Raw genomic sequence first — 17,985 nt, 5'->3', positions numbered from 1 at the left:
AGAGGGAGAAGCAGACTCCCCGCTGAGCAGGGAGCCCGATGTGGGACTCGATCCCGGGACTCCAGGATCATGACCTGAGCTGAAGGCAGTCGCTTAACCAACTGAGCCACCCAGGCTCCCTGTGTATATCTTTTTAATTTAATTTAATTTATCTATTTGAGAGAGAGAGAGAGAGAGGGTGTGTGAGAGAGAGCATGAGTGGTGGAGGGAGAGGGAGAAGCAGACTCCTCTGCTGAGCAGAGAGCCTGACGTGGGGTTCGATCTCAGGACCCTGAGATCATGACCTGAGCCGAAGGCAGACGCCACCCAGGCGCTCCTAATCTGTGTATATCTTATTGTAGTTTCAATTTGTACTTCCCTGTCAACTAAAGATATTGAGCATCTTTTCATGTGCATATTGGTCATTTGTGTGTTCTTTTTTGGGAAGTATTTATCTGATTCTTTTGCCTATGTTTTACTGAGTTATTTGTCTTCTCATTATGTAGTTGTAAGAGTTCTTTATCTATTCTGGATATAATTTCTTTGTGAGATGCACACACACAACACACATACACACACAGACACATCCATAAAATGAATATTTTCTATAAGCTTGCTGCTTACAGTTTCATTTTTTAATAGTATATTTCAAAGAACAGAAGTTTAAAATTTTGATGAAGTCCTATTTATCAATTAATTGCTTTTATTAATTGTGCTTTTGTGTGTCTTAAGAAATTTTTGCCTACCCCTAGGCCACAGAGGTTTTCTCTTATACTCTTCTCTAGAAGTTTCATAGTTTTGGTTTTTGCATTTAGGTCTCTGATCAATTTGGAGTGAGTTTTTGATATGGTGTGAGGTAGGGGTCACTGTTCATTTCTTCTTTGGCACAGACATGTTCTACCAGCTTCCTTTCCCCACTGAATCATCTCGGCACCTTTGGCAAAATCAGTTGATTGGATGCATATGGATTTTTGGAATTCAGTCTGTTTCATTGATCTATACGTCTATCCTTATGTTAATTCCACACTGCCTTGATTACTGCAGACTTACAGTAATTCTTGAAATCAAGTAACATTAGGTGTTGCAACTTTGTTCCTGTTTTTCAAAATTGTTTTGGCTCTTCTAGTTTGTCTGCATTTCCATATACATTTTAGAATCTACTTGATAATTTCTACAACAAAAAAACCTGCTGAAATTTTATTTTATTTTATTTTATTTTATTTTATTTTATTTTATTTTATTTTTAAAGATTTTATTTATTTGACAGAGAGAGAGACAGCGAGAGCAGGAACACAAGCAGGGGGAGTGGGAGAGGGAAAAGCAGGCCTCCCAGGGAGCAGGGAGCCCGATGCGGAGCCCAATCCCAGGACCCCAGGATCATAACCCGAGCCGAAGGCAGACGCTCAATGACTGAGCCACCCAGGCGCCCCAAACCTGCTGAAATTTTAATCAGGATTGCCTGAATCTATAGAATCGGTATGGGGTGAAGTGACATTTTATACGTGAATGTGGTATATCTCTCCATCTATTTAGGCCTTCCATTTCTCTCAGTAAGATTTTAGAGTTTTCAGTGTACAAATCTTGCACATGTTTTATTGACTGCATCCCTAAATATTTTATGTTTTTTGATGCTTTTGGAAATGTTTTCATACATTTAACTTCCCAATTGTTAGTTGCTGGTTATAGAGAAATGCATTTTTATATATTGACCTTGTATCCTTTCATTTTGTTAAACAAGGTTCTAATAGTTTTGTTTTGTAAATTTCTAGGATGTTCTACGTGCATAATCATGCCATCTGCAAATAAACACAATTTAACTTCATCCTTTCCCCATTTTTTTCTTCCCTTGTTGTCCTGGCTAGGACCTCCAGTCCTATGTTGCGTAGAAGTAGTGAGAACAGATATTCTTGCCTTGTTCCCAATCTTAGGGGTGAAATTGTTTAAACTTTCAGCATATGTTAGCTGTAGGTTTTTTGTTTTAAAGATTTAAAATTTTTTTAAAATTTCTTATTTATTTAAGATTTTATTCATTTGTCAGAGAGAGAGAGAGCACAAGCAGGGGGAGAAGCAGGCAGAGGGAGAGGGAGAAGCAGGCTCCACGCTGAGCAGGGAACCCAATGTGGGACTTGATCCCAGGACCCTGGGATCATGACCCAAGCGGGAGGCAGACGCTTAACTGACTGAGCCACCCAGGCATCCCTCTTTTTAATTTATTCTTAAAAGATTTTATGTATCCATTTGAGAGAGAGAGAAAGAGAGAGTGAGTAGAGGGGGAGAATCTTTAAGCCAAATTCTCACTAAGCATCGAGCCTGACACGGGGCTCGATCCCATGACCCATGAGATCACAACCCCAGCTGAAACCAAGAGTCGGACACCCAACCAACTGAGCCACCCAGGCGCCCCTAAAAAAAATTTTTTTTAAGTAATCTCTTCGTGGGGCTCGAACTCATGTCCCAGAGATCAAGCGTCTCATGCTCTACTGACTGAGCGAGCCAGGTGCCCCAGCTGTAGGTATTTTGAAGCTGCCCTTCAACAGGTTGAAGAAATTCTCTTTATTTTGGCCCTGCTCAAGTTTGTTTTTGTTTTTAAATCATGAATGGGTGTTGATTGTATCAAATGTCTTCTCACATCAATTGGCATGACCATGAAGTGGATCCAGATATATCCTTTAAAAAAAAAAAATTGAGGTGAGACTCACCTAACATACAATTAACCGTTTTTAAAGTGAGCCCTTCCGTGGCATTGCCCAGCCACCTCTATCCAGTTCCAAAACACCTTTATCACCCTGCAAGGAAACCCTGCACCCATTAAGAAGTTACTCTCCATTCTCCCTCCTCACAGCTCCTGGCAACCATCAATTTGCGTTCTGTCTCTATGGATTTACCTATTCTGGACCCTTTGTATGAACGGGGTTGTACAATATGTGACCTTTCATGTCTCGCTTCTTTCACTTAGCATAACATTTTTGAGGTTGATTGACACTGCAGCATGTAGAAATACTTTATTTCTTTTTTTTTTTAATATTTTATTTATTTATTTGACAGAGACACAGCGAGAGAGGGAACACAAGCAGAGGGAGTGGGAGAGGGAGAAGCAGGCTTCCCACGGAGCAGGGAGCCTGACCCAGACTGGGGTTCGATCCCAGGACCCTGGGGATCATGACCTGAGCCGAAGGCAGACACTTAACAACTGAACCACCCAGGTGCCCCTAGAAGTACTTTATTCCTTTTTATGGCTGAGTAATATTTCATTGTATGGAAACACCACAATTTCTTTACCCAGATGTATTCTTTTTTAATATTTTATTTATTTATTTGACAGAGAGACACAGCGAGAGAGGGAGCACAAGCAGGGGCAGTGGGAGAGGGAGAAGCAGGCTCCCCGCTGAGCAGGGAGCCCGATGCAGACTCGATTCCAGGACCCTGGGACAATGACTTGAGCCGAAGGCAGACGCTTAACGATTGAGCCACCCAGGAGCCCCTACCCAGATATATTCTTAACCACTATTCTATGCTGTCTTTCCACGTGCCAGGTGCTGTCGTTAGCTCTCCAGATACAGCAGAGAACAGAGGAGAATTGGCCTTCCCCAAGTGGAGTTAGTCTCTTCTGGAACTTAGTATGCTCTCTGACGATCATGTATGTCCATTCCTGATCACACTGGAGGCCCTGTCTGTTCCTGCTCATTCATCTCCATAGCCCCAGTGTTTAGGCCTCTGCTCTTAGCTGACCAGATAGGTGTTAATCTGGGAAGGCTTCATGGAGGAAGCAGCTTTTGAGCGGAGCCTTGAGGTTTGAGGAGGAGAGCAGTTTCCTTGAGCCCACAGTGATTAATAATAATAACCATCGTTTATCAAGCACATACTATGTGCCACACACTGCAATGAACGTGTTAACTTCCCAGGGTCAGCCAGCTAGTGAGGGGCAGAGGAGAGTTTGGATTTGAACCGAGACCCACACCCATAAGTACTGCCTTGTAATGACTGCCTTTCCAAGCCTCATTCTAGATTGGGGTTGGGTTTTTCTTCTTCTCTGTATTCTACCTCCCCTGTCGTTCTTCTTCTGGGGACATCTGGATGGGACTAGAGAGTGACTGCATGACGGGCAAAGCCTGGATTTGGGGCACCCCACGTCTTGGGAAGGACTCTTCAGCTCCTATCCTTCCGGGTCCTTTGGACCTAGCTGAAACCTGGGCCTCTGGGGGACCCTCTGTCCTTTGTAGCACCCTTTCCTCCCCCAGCCTCCCTACTCCTCCTTCCTTAGCCCCTCTAACTCATCGGGCTGTGCTGGAGTCTGTGGGGAAAGGAGCAGGATTTCGGCTAAATATAAACCAGGCTGTTCCAGTTTCCAAATAGAACAAAGGAGCAGGGTGTTAAGTTGATTTTTATAAATAAAGAGAGAGGGAGTGAGAGAATATTTTTTCGAGATGTTTAATAAAATCGCCTGTGAGAGGCAGGAAAATCACTGGGCTGCAGTGGGAGGGTTTGGAGGAGGAAGGGGGTGAGAGAGAGGGTGGGAAGTGCTTCCTCCTTCCTGCTGTGATCCTTGCCAGTGTCCTTGTCCTTTTCCTGGGACCAGGGAGCGATGGTGGGGCAGAGGGGGCCGAGAGGCAGGGGCGGGACATGAGGGTCCTTGGGAGGAGGAGGAGGAGGACAAGGAAGGCTCATAAGCATAACAGCTACTGCGTATGGAGCACCCACTGCACGCCAGGTCCCCGGCTAGTGTATGCATCCTCTCGCCAAATGCGCACCAGCACGCCGAGGCTGGGCTGCTCGACACTGGGCGCTCTGCGATCTAGTCCCTGCCTACCTCTCTGACCTCATCTTCCTGCTCTCTCCCCTGTCTCACTTCACTCCCACCACACCAGCTCCAATGCCAAACTCATTCCCTTCTCAAGGCCTGCGTGCCTGCGCTTCACTCTGCCTCGAGGTCTCCCAGCCAACTCCTGCTCATCGTTCGGAAGAAGCAATGCCACTTTTTCTTGACCCCCTGTCTAAGAGCGAGCTCACGCTTGCCCCCACCCCAGTTATGAGCACACTACCTTGTTTCATTTTCTTTATTCTCATGTCACTTCTTTTTTTTTTAAAGACTTTATTTATTTGAGAGAGAGAGAGCTTGAGAGAGAGAGAGATCACAAGCTGGGGGGAGGGGTAGAGGGAGAAGCCGACTCCCCGCTGAGCTGGGAGCCCGATGCGGGCTCAATCCCAGGACCCTGGGATCATGACCTGAGCCGAAGGCAGATGCTTAACGACTGAGCCACCCAGGCGCCCCTCTACTATTTTATAAGGCTTCCAGCATGGTGGAAGAGGGGACTTAAGGGGATGTCTCTGGCACCTGGAGGTTGGGGGGGGTGACTAGACACAACTCTGGAGGACCAAAGTGGGGGTGTCAATGAAAAGCCAAATTGTCATCATCACCTGCATCTTTAAACAAAGTGTGTGACCTATAAAAATTATTAAGCAGATCTTTTGGGGAGCCATCAGGTAGAGAGTTTTACTCAATATCACCCAAAGGAGAGCTAATCTGTGCCTTGGGGAGTGGCAGAGAACTTCTCATCTCAGGAAGTGGAAGGGATGCCAGGGGAAGCAGAGATATTTTGCACTCCCACCCACCTGCTCCCCTTCTCCCCCCGCTCCGCTCACAGTGCTATGTCAGATGGGGGTGGGCTAGGAACAAGCAGCTGCACATGCCCCCAGGGCCCGAGGGGAGGTGGCTGGGCCTTTCTGCTGACGTCACGTTCTGCCTCACCAGGTACTGCGTGGCTTGGACGAGTCACACAGCTCCCTCTGAGTCTCAGTTTCTTCCTCTGTAAGATGGAGATGGTGACATTTGCTTGGTTATGGAAGATTAGGGATATGCATTATATGTCAGGAACCCGTACTTCAAACACATGGTGGATGCTCAGTAGAACAGGTGAAAGCTGCCGTTTTCTTATTTATTATTACCTTTCTCTGGGTTATAATCTAATTGCTCACAGGCTCTATCACTCTGTTCGCTGAATAAATACTGTCTGCCAGGTTCTGGGCTAAGCAGTCTAGGTGGGGTATCTTGTTGCATTCCCTGCACCACTTCCACGAAGTAGGTATTATCATTATCATCATCATACTATCATAATATCACACTGTCATCATACTGTTATTATTATGAGTGAGGCAAATGGGGCTCTCAAGGGGGAAGTGACTTGCCCAAGGTCACACAGCCAGAACCGAGCAGCCCTGGGCCTGAAATCCAGGTAGGCTCCAATGAAGATCTTGGGCTTTTCAATATTATGCAATCCTGTCTCTCAGGACTAAGGCATCAGGGGGCTTTCTGGAGCTACAGGGGTTAGAGCCTGGGATGAGTGGGGAGTGACAGGGCCAGAGAGGATCACGGTGAGAAGCAGAGGCCTGGCCTTGATTAAGAGGTCAGTGAGGGAGCCGGGGCTGGAGTGGTGGGGTTAGGGAGTGATGCTGCAGTTTGAGGGGCTGTGGCTCCCAGCCTCTGACTCACTCACACGGAGCAGCTCAATTCCCAGGCGCAGGAGATGCTATTTATAACCTGCAGGTTCTAGCAGCCTCCGGAGCATGGAGCCTTGCAGCTACCTGGGGCCCTTCTCCCTGGGCTGCGCAGCAAGGAGGGGAAGGCAAGTGGTGGGGGAAGGCCACCAGCTGAGCCTCCTTTCTCCTTGCTCTGGACGCTCTGATCAAACAAAATGCACACCCAAGGGCCCCATGGCTCACGCCGGGGCTGTCTAGCTTGTCATGAGCAGAGTGCCTGGCACGTAAGACGCCTGAATGACTGAATGAGTGAATGAATGAATAGCAGTAGCTCCAGCGTTTTTTTTAATTGATTAATTAATTTGAGAGAGCAGAGTGAGAGAGAGAGCACAAGCTGGGGGCAGGAGCAGGGGGAGAAGCAGACTCCCTGGGATCATGACCTGAGCCAAAGGCAGACGTTTAGCTGACTGAGCCACCCAGGCGCCCCTCCAGGTTTTTTTTTTTTTATTGGGTCAGATCATGTCATTTCTCTGCCCCAAACTCTCCAGTGCTTTTTCATCTCATTTGGAGTAAAAGCCAAAGTCCTCATAGTGGCCTACAAAGCTCATACACCATCTGGACCCTGCTTCTTCTGACTTCCTACCCTCCCTCCTGCCTACTTCGCTCCAGAGGCCTCTTTGCGGCTCTTGGGAACACACTAGGTATGTTCCTGCCTTGGGGCCGCTGCTCTGTTTCCTCCCCCTGGGACACTCTTCCTCCAGATCCTGGCAGGTCTTCCTCCCTCACCTCCTTCAGCTCTTTGCTTAAAGGCCGATTTCTTGCGAGGCCTTCCCTGACCATTCTACTTAAAACTGCACCCACGCACGGCACCTGGGTGGCTTAGTCAGTTAAGTGACTCTTGATTTCGGCTCAGGTCATGATCTCAGGGTTGTGAGATCGAGCCCTGCGTTGGGCTCCCTGCTCAGTGTGGAGCCTGCTTAAGAGTCTCTCTCTCCCTCTGCCTTTGCCTCTAACCCCCCCACCCCAGCACATGCACAAGCTCCCGCATGTGCTCTCTCTCTCTCAAAATAACAGCAACAAAAAACCCTGCACCTATACAATACACTCCTTATTCTGTTTCCCTGCTCAGTTTTTCCCCACAACAGTTGCCATTATCTAATATGCTGCACATATTACTAATTTCTCCTTTGTCTCCTTCTATTAGAATGTTGGTTCCAGAGGGCCGGAATTGTTGTCTGTTTTGTTCACTGCTGCATCCCTAGTGCCAAGAACAGTGCCTGCCACATGTATAGCGCTCAAAACATTTGCTGACTGTGTGAGTTCGGGGAGATTTTCATGGACTTGCTGTGTAAGCTTGGACAGCTAACTTCACCTCTCTGGGCCTTAGTCTGTTGGACTCTGTGGCCTCCCAGTGTGGACAGTCCGAGGGCTCTCTCGCTTCAGCCTGGCCCCTGAGATTTTTTTCCTTGCTAAAAGGAGAGCTGGCCAAGGCCTGGCTTGATATTTTTTTTTCCCAGACTAGACTTCTCTGTGCAAAGTGTTCAAGTGTGTGAGCGGGCATGTGCCAACACTCTCGGGTCTGTGAGGGGCTTTGAGCAGATGCGTATGTGTGAAGGAGCCTCCACATGTATTTGGGAACCTGGTGGAGATAGGACATTCCAGCAAAATGTCAGCACAGGTCCTAATTCTGTCTTCCTGCTTCTTTTTGTTTCCAATGGAGCAAAAAGTAGAAATTTCCAAGGGCATGGCAGACCCTTCTCGAATGAACTGATGGAAACATCCACTTCTCTGGAGATACAAGGAAAGAGCTTGTTGGCTGTGAATCCCCGTACCTGTAACAGGCTGTTTCCACTTCCTCAGGACCAGCTGTGAGAAACCCACAGCAGAGCTGCCCACCTTCCAATAAGGGAAGCCCGCAGAACTGCGAGCTTCAATGGGGATGCCAGGCCCATTTTTAGATCTCATCTGTTCTTAATGGGAGATGGGTCCAAACTTTCCCAGGTTTCTAGAATAATCCCTGGCTGGTCTTCCTCCCTCATCTCCTCAGGTCTCTGCTCAAATGCCAACTTCTCATGAGGCCTTCCCTGACCATTCTACTTGAAACTGCACCCATGCAATACATTCCTGACTCCCTTCCCTGCTCAATTTTTCTTCATGACACTTGCCATGATCTAACACACTGTATAGATTATTGATGGGCTTTGGAGTTTATTAGTATGTTCACACGCTATCCCATGATTACACGATCTCTTCTGCTTCGACACACCCAGGCCTACCTAGCACAGTACCTGGCATCTGATATAGGCAGGCATCGCTACATTTTTGTTAGAAAAGTTAATTTTCATAAGTAATGGGCGGAGGGCAACACTGTCATTTTACAGATGATGAAACAGAGACTCAGCAGTGACATGACTTGCCCAAAGTCACACAGCCAGGACATGAATCCCGGCAGACAGCTGACTCAGGTTGAACAGGGAAGGAGAGAGGACACTCCCGTGCAGGAGCCACCATACTTTGGGAAAAGAGACTTGACTTTTGAAGGATGAGCCAGGGCCTCAGAGGGCTTGGGTGTTTGGGAGACAGAGAAAATTGAGTTCAAATCCCAGGGCTGTCATTACCTGTGCCTTCGGACAAGTCCCTGGTTTTCACTACACGAGCCTCAGTTTCTCCATCTGTAAAACGGGCACATCAACCCCTAGACTACACAAAGCCCTTGGGAGTATTCATTGAGATATTTCAGCCCAATGCGTGGCACTGGGCTAGGCTCAGTACATCCCACGCCCACCCTTAACCTCCCAAGTGACCTCGCAAACCCCTCTCCCTCTTCTTCCAGCCCTCCAGGTTGAAATGCCCAAACATCCGGGCTAGGGCGGAGAGATCACGTGATGAACAATTCTCCCGCGCATGCGCAGCTTCCGCATCACGTGGCTAGGTGCCGCAGAAGTGCGCCGTGTGAGGCGGGAGGGAAGCTATGCTCCCGTTGGGACACGTGGGACTGGTACGTTCTCGCCTCAGCTGGAGCTCTGGGTCCTAGAGCACCTGGGTGTGCACTTGATTGGGAGAGAGAAAGCAAAGACCTTCTAGAACCTTAGACGAGGTTCTTTTGGCCTTTCTATTTTTGAGGGAGGCTTTGCCAGGCTCCTGGGGCCGAGACAAACCCCTGCTCGGGGAGGGGTAGATGGGGCCACCGTGAGACCGGGCAGCCCTGCGGGGCCACCCTTCCTCGTTGGGAGGAGGAGGCAGCCGTGAGCGTTCAGCCCTTGTCTGGTTTTCAGCATTGGGATACAGTGACATAGGCCCAGCTGGGGAGACAGACATTCCCTGGGAAGTGTAAACTGAGCGGAAAGCAGAGGGATGAGTCTGAGTTAGTCTGAAAAAGAAGGGAGAAGAAGTGGTTGCAGACAGTTCTAGGGACAAAGAGGGCAAAGGCCTTCAAGTGGGAAGAAGCCTGGTTGGTCGAGAGTCCTGAGGCTGGGACGGTGGCCGTGTGAAGAATTTTGGACTTGATCCTAAACACTGGGAAGCCACTGAAGCTGGGGAATAATGTGATCTTTATAGCCCTGCATTGAATATTTTGCCTTGCCTTCTCGTTCAAAAAAATGGATTTTTGAATTCCACACCTGCTATTCTAATTTTTTTTTTTTTTTTGAGAAGTAGAAAATAAGAGAACAATGGAATACATATATACCTCCAGGATTAAATGTGCTAACAGATGCAAACTGCCTAGCATTCTATATGTGGTCTATAAATGGTAGTTCCCTTATCTTTCCTCTAAATTCCATTCCACAATTTCTCCTATTCCAGGAGCATGGAAGGAGACCGATCTTCCCTGCAGACCAAAGATAAATTTCATTTGAAGTACTCTGGATGGATGAAAAATCTGGATTGGTTCAAAAGATCAAAAGGTGATTGTTTTACCAAATGATTATTCAAATAGTAAGCTTGCCCCGATCATATAACCTATGTTTTGATTTATGGAAATACAATTTGTATTGAACTTTTTTAGGAGCATGTTTATCGTGTAAATGAGAACAAATTGCACAATGTGAGAACCTACGTCTGTTTCTTACTAAGATTACCACCTTTCTGGCCACATTGTAGGCTCTTGAATATTTGTGTGATTGATTTAAATACTGGAATATGTTTTCTGCTAAATCTCCAGTCGGGCATCAGTTCTGCGGTTCTCCCTTTATAGTTGTTAACATGAATTTTGATGACATGAAAAAGCTTGTTCTCCGAATTATATTTAGCTCATACAAACTCTACTGCACAATTATGTTGTAAAGAGGAATTAGGTTTTATCTTTAAGTTGTTATAGCCTTGTGAGAAGGTGAACGTTGAGAATAAGCATAAAGTAGTAGCATATCGTATTATTAATTTTGCTACTTTTTAAAAACACTGCGGGCAGGGCCTAGAACAGACTGACACCCGTGGTAGGTGTATCAGTCAGGGTCTGTAAGAAACAGATGGCACACTCAAATTAGATAATTAGGGGAGGATTTAAGAGAGAGACTATATACAAAGGTCGGTAAGGTGTCGGGAAACCATAAGGATAGTGCAGAACCCAGGAGGCTCGTCTTAACTAGGGTCTTTATCATTTCTAGATCTGAATGTTGAAAGGAGGGAGAAATTACAGAACCCAGAAAGAGAGGGCCCCCTTGAGGAGGAGTGGTGACCTGTTATCTATAGGCCCAACCAACTGGACCAGACCCCAAGGTGATCTGGGGCAGGGGTGTGGGGGGGGGCACTGCAGGAATAAATACTTTGACCTCACCCTCCTTTTGCCCTCCAGTATTCTGCTGTGCCCAGATGGAAGCTAAGAGGACAAAGGAGTGAGTTGATGTAGTTTATTTTTTTTATGTAGTTTATTATTTTTTTTGAAGATTTTATTTATTTATTTCAGAGAGAGAGAGCACAGTGGGAGAGGGAGAAGCAGACTCCCCACTGAGCAGAGAGCCTGATGTGGGGCTCAATCCTAGGACCCTGAGATCATGACCTGAGCTTAATCGACTGAGCCACCCAGGCGCCCCGCGTTGAGGTAGTTTAGACAGGTGAGCACCCCAGGGCAAACAGCAGAATGGGTAGAAAAGTGGATCTGAAGGGGCAAATGGAAAATATCTGGTGGAGAAGACTTCATTTCCTTGTTGAGTAAAGACTTGACATTCAAATCTTGGTATTTTAGTAAGAAAATAAAAGAACCTTTAGGAACGGCACTATGGTAGTAGGTTGAGGGTTATTGTTCACTTGTTCATTCTTCTAGTGAACGTACCATAAAAAGCATTGTGCTGGGCATTTTGAGAGAAGCCCAGCAATGGCAGAAGAATCCCAGACATGCAATGAATTTTCCTTCTTGATGCATGTATGTAAAAAAAGTTTATTATCAAAGTATAGTTGATATACAATGTTCTATTAGCTTCAGGTACACAGCACAGTGATTCAACAATTCTATACATTACTCAGTGCTTACCAGGATGAGTGTAGTCACCATCTGTCTCCATATAATGTCACTGATGCATGTATTTTTAAGAACATATCCCCACTCTATCAAAGCACCTGTTTAGAGCTCTGAATAGTAAACATGACCCCCCTGGTCTCAAAATTAGATACTGCTCCCCCAGAAGCAAGTGAGGTCAGTTAAATCACCAGGTTCTGAATCTCTTGGGGGGCGCCTGGCAGTTAAGTTCCTTGCCATGTGGGTACCTACTAGGTAGTAGTGAATAGTCATTTTTCAGGCAAGGGGAGCAGAGTAGGATTTATCGGTACCACTCTGGAAATTGGACTTGCTGTTATGAATGGAGTTGATTGTGGTCTCACATGTTCTGAATCTGTGAAATCATGCCCCTCTTTAATGAGGTCCTCTTGGAGGAGGAGGGAACGGTTCTCCTTTACTGACAGGACTCTGACAAGCAAATCAATTTGTTCCATTTGTTTCCTCTTTGAAAACAGCAATCCTCGAGCCTTACATAATCTAATCTTCATGCCTCGCTGGTTTGTTCTGTCCTCCTGAGGAATTGGCAGATGGTGCCAATGCGGAGACCCGCGCGCACACACGCCTCGCAAGCCTCATGGTAACAGGAGAGTTGCTCACAGAGTCTGTCTCTTTGCTGTGGGGTCCCTCGCTGGCATTTGCTTCCCTGGATCAGTTTGCTCTTTAGCATTCCTCAGGCACCACTGGCTTCTTGCCTCGGGCTCTCATTCCAAGATTAATTGGAAATGCTGAAAGCAGATAAAAAGAGAACAGAAAGTGAAGTTGAAAGGGCAGAGAATTTGCCGGATCTTTTCTAAAAGCCCTCCTCCATTAAAGGCTGAGTGTCTTCGGAGTGTTAGCTGCAGACCTTCAGCTTCCTCATCCAGCCCGGTCCCCATCTCCGTTTCTGTTGCTGGGTTACCCAGAGCCCAGGGACAGGGCTGGCTGTCTCAGGGCTGGGGGAGCAGAGATCTGCTTCAGAAGGTCTCTGGAATTCTCTCTTTCCCTCGTCTCTCTTTCCCTCTCTCCTGTCTCTCTCAGTGACTCACACACCAGCAGGAATGATTGTTCTCCAGATAGGGCAGTTGCCTAGAATCCACCTTCAGACCAGTGATGTCAGCCTCGCTAAAGGAGAATTATCTCGGACTCTGTAAGGTGAGGAGCCCTGTCCGCCAGAGACACTGCCTATCCATCTCATCTGAAAACGGGGACACTGCAGCTTCTGAGGAAGCAGGGGCTTCTCGGACATCCTGTGCTGGGGATAGTTCTACTGATGCTCAGGCCTGGGAATCAGCGGATATGCGCTGGTACAGGCTTTCGAGTGTGAAAATACTGACATACTTCCACGTGAATTGGTAAATAATTCTACCTTTGAGCTCCCAGTGCCTCCCATCCCTCTGCTACTACCGAAGTCTACGGCCGCGAGGGTCTTACTGTGGGTGACGTCAGGAGGAGCCCCGCCATTCCCTGCGGCAGCGTTGAGTTTCCTTCGCTGACCCCGCTTTGTTCCCACCCTCGCGGTACCGGGCGGGCTCCTTGCTGTAGGGCCAGGCACAGTTCCAAGTGCCACAGATGTAACCGCCCTGCTCAGTCTGCGCTGTTGGCTGACTCTGGTTTTGGATGAAACCTCCAGGCAATTACAACCTAGAACCCTCCTGCCTGTGGCAAGAACAGGCCTGGTCCTTAAAGGTCACACGGACTTTCCTGCGCGCCGGTCACTCGGACCCAGATTTGTAGATACCACCGAAACGATCTGTCTGAAGGGGAAAGCCAGACCAAACCGTGTCGATGCATCTTTCAATTCCATTTCCCCCCTACTGAGTCCAAGCACAGGGGACTCATTTCCATGAAAACAGTAATGCTTTGCTGCTTCTATTTGTTACTCCTGCACTAAATATTAGGTGACCACCTATAATGTGTCAGTCCCCGCGACAGTGCTGGATATCCGGTAGTGACTAAAACAGGCCCGTCTCTGCTTTCATGGGACACACAGTCTGGGGGCGGGACGGGTAATAAAGGAGGCCACCGTGCTTGGAGTGCTGTCCGGTCACCCGGGCATGGGTTGCATTTCAGCTCATGAAAACTGCCCGGTTGTAACGGTGGCTTCCGGCATGTTGTGTACTGATGGTGTGTATCTGCACCACAGAGTGCAGGGGGGTGTGGTACCGCACTAAAAGGTGGGGGAACGAGGACCCCTGCGTCCAGTCAAGATCTCAGAGAGGCTAAGAACTGCTCCGGACGGAGGAAGGAAAGGGAGTACGATTCTGAATGAGACCAATGGTCCTGATACGTTCTAACATTTGGAGATCAGATATGCTGTTCTTAGAGGATGGTAGCCAGTTCTGGAATGAATTCAGTCACAGGGATGGATGAAAGGCACAGCACAGGGAACATGGTCAGTGGAAGGGCAATGGCCTTGTCTGGTGGCAGCGGGTAGCTACACTCGCGGTGAGCACAGCATAACGTGTAGACTTGTCGAATCACTGTTGTACGCCTGAAACTCACGTAACGTTGGGGGTCAACTATACTTCAGTAATAATAATAATAATAATAAAGATGGTAACTTCTGACTAGTCCTCTGGAGCGGACAGAATTTCCCTCATGTGTGCTCTCTCTCTTCTTTGTCCTTGAAACCAGGAAACAAACACGTACAGAATTTGCTAGCTAGGATGAGTGGTACAAACCGTACCCACAAAACCACGGAGAGCTAGTGGCCTACATAGGAATCAGCTCATGACAACCTTGGCCTCGCTGTCAGAGGCTCTTAACCAACGGAGTGCAGTTGCTACAATTTTGAAAATCGTAATTATATCCCTAAGACGGTCCAGTAGTTGGTTCTACTTGGCAGTACTAATGATTTTTGCTCTCTCTGTTCCTGCTTGTTTGATTGATTTTTTTATTGAGTTATGATGTCAGTCTTATGTGTACAATTCAGTTTTGACATAATGCATATATTCCTGTAACCCACATCCCTTTTCATTTTATTTTAAAAATCTTGGAATCCTCTTAAGTGATGAACATTTGGGTCCAAAGGCAGATTTCTGGAAAGGAATCCCCTGTTCAGTCCACCGGCTGCCCCCTCCCCGTGAAAAACAACAACAAAAAATTCTCATCCAATCCTTTCCTCAGTTCGCCAATCACCACAGAGGACTTAAAGCCATAAGAACATTTTGTAATCCCAGCTTTCTGAAACCTAACAGAGAGATTTTGTCATCTGAAAACAAGGGAGAGATTAAGTGCGGAATTTGATTCTGACAACAGCAGAAAGGAACGAGCTAGACAAGAAACGTCATGGAGAATTAGTTCAAGCACCACTGTGCAAACGCTCCACAACCTTTTTCTAGACTCCAAATATGACGCACAGTCCTGGTCAGGGAAGCACAGTTTTTTTAGAGGAGTTTGCTGCAGGGACGTGACATTATCAGGGTGGAAAGTGTTAAAGGAGAGACCCATGTACATTTTTCAGAATTTTGCCTTCAACCCTGCCTTACTCCTTCTGAATGGATTCTTTTAGAAATAAGACATACAGACAGCTAAACACAGTGTGCCCTCTACACGGCTGCCACGGTCTCAGACCCATCTTCTCGAATTAACTGCCTTCGTATGCCGGGAGGTCTTCCCAGTGCTCCAAAACAGCTCTTCTTTCGCATCGCTTTGACCAAGGGTTATGCAGTCAAATAATATTACAACATATAATTATTTAATAATTACAATTTGTTGAACACTTAAGGGCAAGTGAAACGTTTTATGTGAAAATGCTCTTGAAGCTCTAAAGGTGTATATAATCCATATAGAGCATTTAAAAACTATTTCTCCGAGACAGGATACTTTGCAGTAACTGTATTCAGCCTTTCTCATTTTCCACATCTAGAACTTTCCCTGTCTTAATGATGGTATTTCTGAAATATTTCCTGAATCTGACCCAACCTCTACATTTAGTCCTTATTACCTCCCCACCAGACTTAAAATCCATAAAGAAAGGCACGATGGCCATTTATCTACTGCTCTCTTCCTGATGCACACGGGGCACATGGTGGGCACTCACTCATTTTTGTGAAATCAATAGACCTAATTCGCTAAGGTCCTCTAGTCCACTCCACGATGCATCAGAACACAGTTCTGCCTGTGTCATGTACATACTTGTAAAACCTTCAAGGACTCTCTGTTGTTGGTAGAATAAAGGACACACTACTGAATGTCACATTCAAATTCCTTCACGGTCTAGTTCCAAGCACCTTTCCAGGCTAGTCTTCTAGCCCTTGTCCACTGCCCTCCACCCCCCCCCCCCGCCTGCCCCCATAGGATTCCCAAACACTCCATGCAGACTCATGCTCCCAAACCTTCACTGAAGCTGTTCCCTCTGCCTGGAATGACCTTCCTTTTACCTTCTTTATTCACCTGGTGGAATTTCACTTCTCCAAACACAGCTCAAATGTCACCTTCTCCAGCACCTTCCCCAGCTCCCCCTAAAAGGCCTGTTTTGGTGCTCTCCTACCCAGCTTGTCATTCCCTTATTGCCTGTTTCCCATTACATTATAGTGGCTTTCATCCTCTTTTGATTTTTCTGTGAATTCCTTGAGAGCAGGGACTGAATCTCACCATCATTCCTTAGATATCTCCCGAATCTGACCACTTCTCACCACCTCCCCCACCAATCATTCAAGTTAAGCCGCCAACCTCTCCCACCTGTTCCATGTGACAGCACCTCACCGGATCCATGTTGCCACACTGCCGTCCAACAGAGGACCTGCTGCAAAGCAGCCAATTGTCCTTTAACAATGTAAACAACCATATGCCACTCCTCTACCGCAAACCCGCTAGCGGCTTCCCCTCACACTTAGAAAAAACCCAAAGCCCTCGGCTGTCTGGCCCCTGCCTTCCCCTCTAATTTCATCTGTACCATTCTCCCCCTTGCTCACTCCAGCCCCATTTGTCTCTTTGCTTCTCCTTGAATATGCCAAGCTGTTTTCTCCGCGGCACTTAGGAACCATCTCCCCTCTGCCAGGAAAGCTCTTCCCCTGGCTGTATGCATGGCTTGTTCCTTTACTTCGTTGTGGTCCCTGCTCAGATGTCCCCTCCCCAGAGAGGCCCTCCCTAATCACTGTCTAAAAGAGCACCCTCCATTATGCCCTCCTATCTTACCTGCTTCATTTCTCTTCACACTAAACGCCACCAGTTGTCACCATTAATTTCCCATGCATTTATGTAGTTGTTCAGTTGTCACTGAGGAGAGAGACTGTTTTGTTTCTCACCGTGTCTCTCGCGCCTAGAACGGTGCCTGGCAAATAACAGGCACTCAAGTGTTCATGGAATGAATGGATGAATCTGTGTATTCCAGGTGTCTAACGTGGTGTCTGGTTCTAGAAATCCTTAAGTGAATGAACAAATGAGCAAATTTTACAAATGGCATGGAATCTTGCCATATATCCAGGATGACCCAGGATCTGAGTGCAAGCATTTCATCCATTCGCTCCATGAACATAATCTTGATTGCTTTTATTTAATATCCTAGGTGATGCACCCAGGTCCCTCACTTTTTTCAGAAATTGGTTGTTGACAGAGATCCTGCCCAAGAATACTTAGGGAATTTCAGAAAGACAACCAAGGGTGGCACAGCAGGGACTTTGAATACCCTTCTGCCCCCCTGCCTCTTGTCAGCTCCTGAGGGATTCTGATAAGGTATTTTATCTCCTGTGATTTATACAGAACGTACACTTGCTGTTAATCCCGCCGAACACAGATTATTCTGAGGGCTGGAACAGGTAGGACAGTGATTGACCCCAAGCTCTGAGAGGGTGGGCCCTTTACACCCTTTGTATCGGAGTGGATGTTGCAGCGAGGCTTCTGGGCGGCTGCAGCGCAGGCTGCCTTAGTGTTTGTGCTTTAGGACCCTGAGTGGCTTGGATATGGCAGTTCGGTCCCTTCTAGGTGAGCTGGGGAACAATTTGCCACACTTTTCGTGTCCACTTTGGCCTCTGGCAGTTGGTTTTCCTGCCCATTTTGTTTGTTGTTCTTAATTCCTTGCATCTGGGTATGTAAAAGAAGCAGGCAGTGCAGAGGAGGGT

The 17,985-nt window shown here is 47.1% G+C and overlaps 1 long non-coding RNA gene across 3 annotated transcripts in view; it reads left to right on the top strand.

The window, feature by feature from the left end:
- LOC118527072 (uncharacterized) overlaps positions 1-14,517 on the top strand; it is a 28,198-nt gene extending 13,681 nt beyond the window's left edge. The window contains exons 2-6 of one of the 3 annotated variants that reach the window (XR_004912949.2): positions 3,513-3,616; positions 10,258-10,358; positions 11,058-11,169; positions 11,357-11,504; positions 12,400-14,517. This is a non-coding gene — a long non-coding RNA (uncharacterized LOC118527072). The remainder of the gene's footprint in view (positions 1-3,512; positions 3,617-10,257; positions 10,359-11,057; positions 11,170-11,356; positions 11,505-12,399) is intronic. The other 2 variants (XR_004912947.2, XR_004912948.2) reach the window with 2 other exon arrangements.
- Positions 14,518-17,985: the final 3,468 nt, after the last annotated feature.

The sequence above is a fragment of the Halichoerus grypus genome, chromosome 13 (genome assembly GCF_964656455.1).
Source record: "Halichoerus grypus chromosome 13, mHalGry1.hap1.1, whole genome shotgun sequence".
Classification (NCBI taxonomy): Eukaryota; Metazoa; Chordata; class Mammalia; order Carnivora; family Phocidae; genus Halichoerus; species Halichoerus grypus.
The sequence above is the reverse complement of the archived record's forward strand: the minus strand, read 5'-3'. Positions and strand labels throughout refer to the sequence as shown.